The 6,853-nt window shown below is 35.7% G+C and overlaps 1 protein-coding gene across 1 annotated transcript in view; it reads left to right on the forward strand.

Annotated features, from left to right (window-relative positions):
* Window positions 1-6,853, forward strand: part of Strn (striatin, calmodulin binding protein) — a 107,542-nt gene that overhangs the window by 53,589 nt on the left and 47,100 nt on the right. The window lies entirely within an intron of this gene.

Raw genomic sequence — 6,853 nt, forward strand, 5'->3', positions numbered from 1 at the left:
AGCCACAGCACCGCTTCCGGCTTTTTTCTTTTTGCTTATGTGGTGCTGAGGAATTGAACCCAGGGCCTCATGCATGCAAGGCAAGCGCTTTACCACTGAGCCAACTTCCCAGCCCAGTCTTTTATCATTTTTTTAACCACCAAAAATACAAAATGGTATTTGTAAACAATTAGATACTAAGGATTACAGACATTAGTTAGTAGGTATAGGGAAAGGTGATAATAGTTATACTAAAGTTAGTTAATACCATGTTTCAGATGGGTGACTTCTTTGGTCCAATTTCTGATTAAGTCCTCAATCAACTATCTGAGAGTATTAAAAATCATTTATATTATTTATTGAAATATCTACCATCTAAAGGCTGTGTTAACTTTAATTCTTAAAAATGGTTACTTACAAAAATAATGTTTTCTTTTTTTGTTGGTTGTGGGATCTGAACTCTGGGCCTTGTCACTGTCCCTCAGCTCTTCAGTTCAAGGCTAGCATTCTACCACTTGAGCCATAGTGCCACTTCTGCTCATGTGGTACTGAGGGATTGAACCCAGGGCCTCATGCATGCAAGGCAAGCACTCTACCACTGAGCCATCTTCCCAGCCCCTGTTTTCATTTTTTAAATGTGAATTTTAAACTCAGAGAAATGGGGAAACTTGCCCAAGATCACATAGCTATAAATGATAAGGTATGGAGCTGAACACATATTTTTCCCATTTTACCACTCTCCTCAGTATTTAACGATAACACTCCAAAATGAATGCATTCTAAATACATTTCAAGTTTTATAATTAATACAGTGTGATAATTATTATTGAATATCCATAGCAGAAAATCAAATTCTTGCTATTTAAAGCAATATCAGTTAGGCCCTGTGTAATTTTTTTCTTTTTTCTTTTTTCTCTCCCCACCTTTGGAATATATCTGTTCTGGTTGTCTGAGATGCACTTAGATTTTAGAAATGCAATTTAAAAAAATTTAGGCTTGATCTGGTGTAGATACTCATGCCAGTAATTCTACCTATTCAAAAGACACAGATGAGGAGGATTGTGTTTGGAGGCCAAACTAGGAAAAAAGTTGGTGAGCCCTCTTCTCAGCCAATAAAAGCTGGTTATGATGGCATACACCTCATCCTTATTATCCAGGCAGTATAAATAGGAGGGTGGTGTTTTAGATCTCCCTGAGTATAAGCATGAGACCCTACCTGGAAAATGAAGCAAAAAGCACTGGAGGTGTGGCTTAAATATTAGAATGCTATTGCACAGGGTTCTGAGTTTAGACTCCAGTACTACCAAAAAAGAAAAATAAACCTACACACTGCTTGCTTCTAATTAAAAACTTCTTCATTATCTTAGTTCAAATGTAATTTTAAAACTTAATTTTCCTTTTTAGATAGCCCCATAAGTTTGACTGTTTATGAATATAAGGCTTTGATGCAGTACACTTAAAATTTGTAAATAAGCTTATAAACTTATTTATAAGATTTTGAAATCTTTTTTTTTATATGGGTTGTAGGGTGTGAACTCTGGGCCTGAATACTGTCCCTCAGCTCTTCAGCTCAAGGCTAGCGCTTTACCACTTGAGTTACAGCACCACTTCCGGTTTTCTGGTGGTTTATTGGAGATAAGAGTTTCACGGACTTTTCTGCCCGGGCTGGCTTTGAACTGCGATCCTCAGATCTCAGCCTCCTGAGTAGCTAGGGTTACAGGCGTGAGCCACAGGCGCCCGGCTAGACATTAATTTTCTTAGTACACAGTTCCTAGTTAGTACCTACTATCATTCTATCCATTTTTTCTACCATTTATTCATCTTATATATATTAAATATATATATATACTGCTTACCAAACCCAGCAGGAAATCAAGCAAATAAGACAATGCTTTGTTGAAACTTTACAGAAACTATAGACAGTTAAAGAATGATTATAATAAAATATAAAATTTGTAATGAGGAAGTACTAGGTATTACTAAACATAGTATTAGGGAACTAATTCTAGTCCAAGTGGTCAGAGAATGCTAATTGGAAGGAGTGATGTTTAACTTTGACCTCTGAAGGAATTAGAAAGGGCAAGTAGACTATTTGTTGAATGAGGCAGACTGGGCCATGCAGAATACAGCTACAAAGCTTCTGGGTTTGGTACCGTTGGGAAATAGAAGACTAGATAGTAATGAGAGGGAAGGAAGGAGTGTTTCTGTGGAACTAGGGTTTGCTCATAGCAAAAAAATATGTTATAAGGCCTTGAAAAATATGCTAAGGAGATGATACTTTGTTAAGAGGAGAAGGCATTACAGGTATCTCCATTAGAAGGTTGGGACAAGATTTGTTGTTACTATGACACTGTTGCAGAAGGCAGATTAGAGAAGAGCAGAAGAGCAGTACTGAAGAAAGGGTGACTGGTTAGAGGTCTGTTTCAGCCACTTGGCTAATTGAGTAAGATTACATTGACAAGGGTAGCAACAAGAAAGTTGCAGACTTATAGTTATATTTAGAAAATATTTAAGAAGTAAATATGCAGGAACTAACTCTTAACTAGATGGAAGAGGTGAAAGGAGCTTAAATGAGACCAGAAGTAGTTTAGAAATGGTGAGTTCAGTTTGGGATTTATTTCTTAGGCAATCAACTGAATATGATTAGTATCAGGAACTCAAGCCTGAGGTATGGATTACAAGTGAAGATTTGAGAGGCATCAGATATAGTAATGATGGAGCACAAAGCTGTTGGGGTAGAGAAGATCATCCAGGGACTTTTTGCAGAGTAAGAAAGGAAACTAAAATTAAGCCTTGAGGAATCATAACATTTAAAAGACGAGAAGAATAAACAAACCTGACCTAAGCATGATGACTCATGCCTATAATCCTCACTACTCAGGAGGTTGAGATAATGAGAACTGTAGTTTGAGGCCAGCCTGGCTAGAAAAATTCACAAGTTCCCCTTTTAACCAATACTGGGGGAGTAGTATATACATGTCATCTAGCTACAAAGAGAAGCTTAGTATATACATGTCATGTCATCTAGCTACAAGCTGGTAATAAATGGATTCTTCCAGGTGTCCAGGCAAGAAGTGAGTCCCTATCAGAAATGATTAATGCAAAAAGGGAGGTGGGAGTATCTAGAGACATGGTTTAGGAGTAGAATGCTTACCTAGCAAGCAGAGGCTGTGAATTAAAACTCTAGAACTATTAAGTATTAAAATAAAAACCTGAAAAGGAAACTGAAAAGGACTACTTTAATGATACAGGGTAAATCAGGAGTGTGGAATCTAAGAGGATACAGTTTTAAAATGAGGATTACTCAGCACTCCTGATTAATTTCTAGAAGGTTAAAAGTAGTGACATAAAGTTGACTATGAATGTAATTGCAGTCAGTTTTAGGAGAGAGGTGAAGACAGAAAGACATGAGTGTAAAATGAAGACTTGAATGTGGTCTGTTTTCAAGAAGCTTAGGTTGTGAAAGTGAAGGAGGATTGGGGGTGATAGCTGAAACAATACTGGGGTCAAGGGGAGTGGGGTGCATGTACACCTGTGTGCTGTGTTTCTTAGAAGAAGAAAAATAAAAGGGAAAGAGTAGAAATACTCATCATAGGGAGGTATCTGAAAAATGATAGGGATTTCATAGCAGACAAGTTGGAGGAAAAGCATGCCTGTGAGTAAGAGTGAATGGAAGAAGTCAAGTAATAGTTTTATAGGTTTGGATTTCAGTTTGGTGATGGATATTTCAGGGAATGTTCATATGATAGCTTTACGTATGAGACATGATTAACTGCTAAGAGTAGGTCAGACATTTAAGAAAAGCAGAAGTTTGTAATATTGATATTGATCACTAGGAATTAAGTAGAATTGAGAAAAGCTAAGGGTTCAATTGAACTGTTTTTGTTTCAGCATTCCAATATTTATAATCTTTCCAATGAATTTATTGTCCCAACTGGCACACATTTGAGAGAGCATTGACACACTCTTAATAGTTATATAGACATGAATATGAGACTATCCCCTGAACCAAGGGATGTGTGATCACTTACCAAATTCTTTTTTGCTTTTAATCTGTTTGATACTTTTCCCTTTTTCTTTTCTAATTAGCATTCACCAGTAGTATAAGGGTTTTCATTGTGACAGTTCTATAGATGTGTACAGTGTTCTTTGAACAAACCCACCCCCTCTATTATATCTCCTTTCTTTGTTTCTCCCTTTTGCAAACAATATTTAATGAGTTTTAGTATTCTATCTCAATTCTCTTTTTAAAGTGATTTAAATAATAATAAGAAAAATATTTCCAGGTCTCATCGTTCCTTTGTGTAGATCAGTATATCATCTGATAACATTTTCTATCTGCCTTAAAATTTTGTTTTAGCATATCTTGCATATGAGATGCTGGCAATGAATTCTTTTAGCTTTCATAAATTTGAAAAGTATTTTTTTTCCTTATTGACATTGGTTCCAAGACATATCTGCCTTTGTCTTTTTCTTTGTTCCTCTGTATGTAATGTGACTTTTTCACTATTAGTTCTAAACAATTTTATTTTGGTATGTCTTAGTGTACTTGCTTCTCTCTACAATGGTTTTTAGACGTGGGTTTGCTGAGTTTCTTGAATCTATGGGTTTAAAGTTTTTATGACATTTGGAACTTTGTAGCCATTATTTCTTCAAATATTGTTTTTGGTCCTCCTCTCTTGTGTCATGATCAGAACCCCCAGCAGTAGCAGGAGCAGTCATAAAGTTCATCATTTTTCTTCCCTTCTGTCAGTGATTATTGAAATACTTGGTGTTTTAAACCCCACTGTTAAATCTATTTATTTTATATTTATTTCAGGTAGATGAGGAAATTAGTTCCTATTGATCCAACATGTCTATTGAAAGTTAGATATTTTCAATAATTGAAGAAATTAGAAAATTTAAGCTAGTATAGACTTTAAAACACTCACTTTTATATAATGTTATTTTTGAACTTGATAAGGTAAGAAGGAATCTGATAGTTGATCACCATTAAATAATCATGGAAAAAACTGTGAGCTTGTCCTAGGTATAGAAGTATTAGAACAATTTATCTTCATATTTTGTTCTTTTATTAAGGAAGAGTCTACATTCAGTAAAATTGAACACCTGGAGTGCTTTTAAACACATTCAGTGTTATAACTACTATTCTTTGTAGGCACCCCCTTCTTTTACAAACTTTATTGATAACCACTAAAGTATTTTCCATATTTATAGTCTTACCTTTTCCAGAAAGCCATGTAAATTACAGAAGATAGGTTTTTCCTGTGGCTTATGACACTTCACATAATATGTTTGAGATCCATTTTTGTTGGTATGTAGTTCATTCCTTGTTCTTGTTGAGTAATAGTCTATTAAATTAATGAATCATACTTTGGCAGTATCACTAGATTCTAAAGTAGATAGTGGCAGTTGAATGTATCTGAATACAACATTGAAAGGATTTAGGCTCATTTTGATGGGAGATTAAATGCTCTTACAATTTATTTCCATATCTGGAAATTTTAAAGTCTTGAAATGCTAGTATAAATATTCTTGGTTGGCAAGTACAGATTTACTTAATTGACTGAGGAGATATAACCAACATATTTTGTTTTAAACATAGTTCTGAATTAATTTGACTTAGTGGAAATATGATGTTTGTTTTTTCATTGCTATGACAAAATACTCAAGCAAATCTACTTAAAGGAAATAAGATTTATAGTCACTCGGTTCCATCACTGTGAGCCAGTAGAGAGGAAGAGAAGGTGTAATTGAGCAGAGCTTCTCACTTCCTGGCAACCAGGAAGCAGAGGAGTATGGAAGGAGGGAAGACAGATGCCTGCACTACAGGGCTATCTCCCCTTTCCCCTTTTATTCCATCTTGGCTGCTACCCTTTGGAGTAGTGCTGCTATTTGAGGTGGGTCTTTAGCTAATCCTCTCTGGAGATGATCTTAGACACACTGAGAGGTATGCTCTACTAATCTCTTAGCTACTTCTCAGTCCAGATCAAATTGAGAGGATAAACTATCACACCAGATGTATTATTTTTTTCTTAGTATTGGGGCATTGTTTTTGTCTTTTTTTTTTAAAAAGAGATTACCCTAGAATAGCTGTCTTTTTTTTAAAAAAAGAGATTACCCTAGAATAGCCAGGCATTCGTGGTTCACATGTGTTATCATAACTTCCCAGGAGGCTGATATCTAGAGGATTACAATTCGAAGCCAGCCTAAGCAAAAAAAACAAAACAAAAAAACAAAAATTCCCACAAGACTCTCCAAGATAACTAGCAAAAAGCTAAGGTGGAACTGTAGCTTACGTGGTATTTTACCTGTTGAGAAAGTAAGCACAGTAAACTCAAAGTCCTGAGTTCAAACTTGGTATTTCCTCCTCCACAAAAAAAGTAGAAGTTAATTTAATTTGTCTCACTTTTTTACTCTCATATCTAGTCTACTGCTATTTCTTTGGTATATAACAGAATTTGGCCAACTTATTTCAGGAGAAGAATAAATAGGCAAGATCTAATTCTTACTTTAATCACATATTTCTTTTTTTCCCCTATCATTTTAATGATAGCATGTGGCGGAAAATGCTGGCTCAAGAATGAAGCAGGCAGGATTTTAACACTTAGAGCTGTATTTCTAGGAAGCCTCAAAATTATTCTCTAAACTCTGCTTTCTCATTTTTTTTTTTTTGGGGGTCCGGTCATGGGGCCTGAACTCTGGGCCTAGGCGCTGTCCCTCAGTTCTTCAGCTCAAGGCTAGCGCTCTACCACTTGAGCCACAGCGCCACTTCTGGCTTTTTTTCTTTTTGCTTATGTGGTGCTGAGGAATCGAACCCAAGGCCTCAGGCATGCCAGCCCATCAATTTATTTATTTATTTTATTTATTTTTT

This window comes from Dipodomys ordii, unplaced genomic scaffold (genome assembly GCF_000151885.1).
Source record: "Dipodomys ordii isolate 6190 unplaced genomic scaffold, Dord_2.0 Scaffold20, whole genome shotgun sequence".
Taxonomy (NCBI): Eukaryota; Metazoa; Chordata; class Mammalia; order Rodentia; family Heteromyidae; genus Dipodomys; species Dipodomys ordii.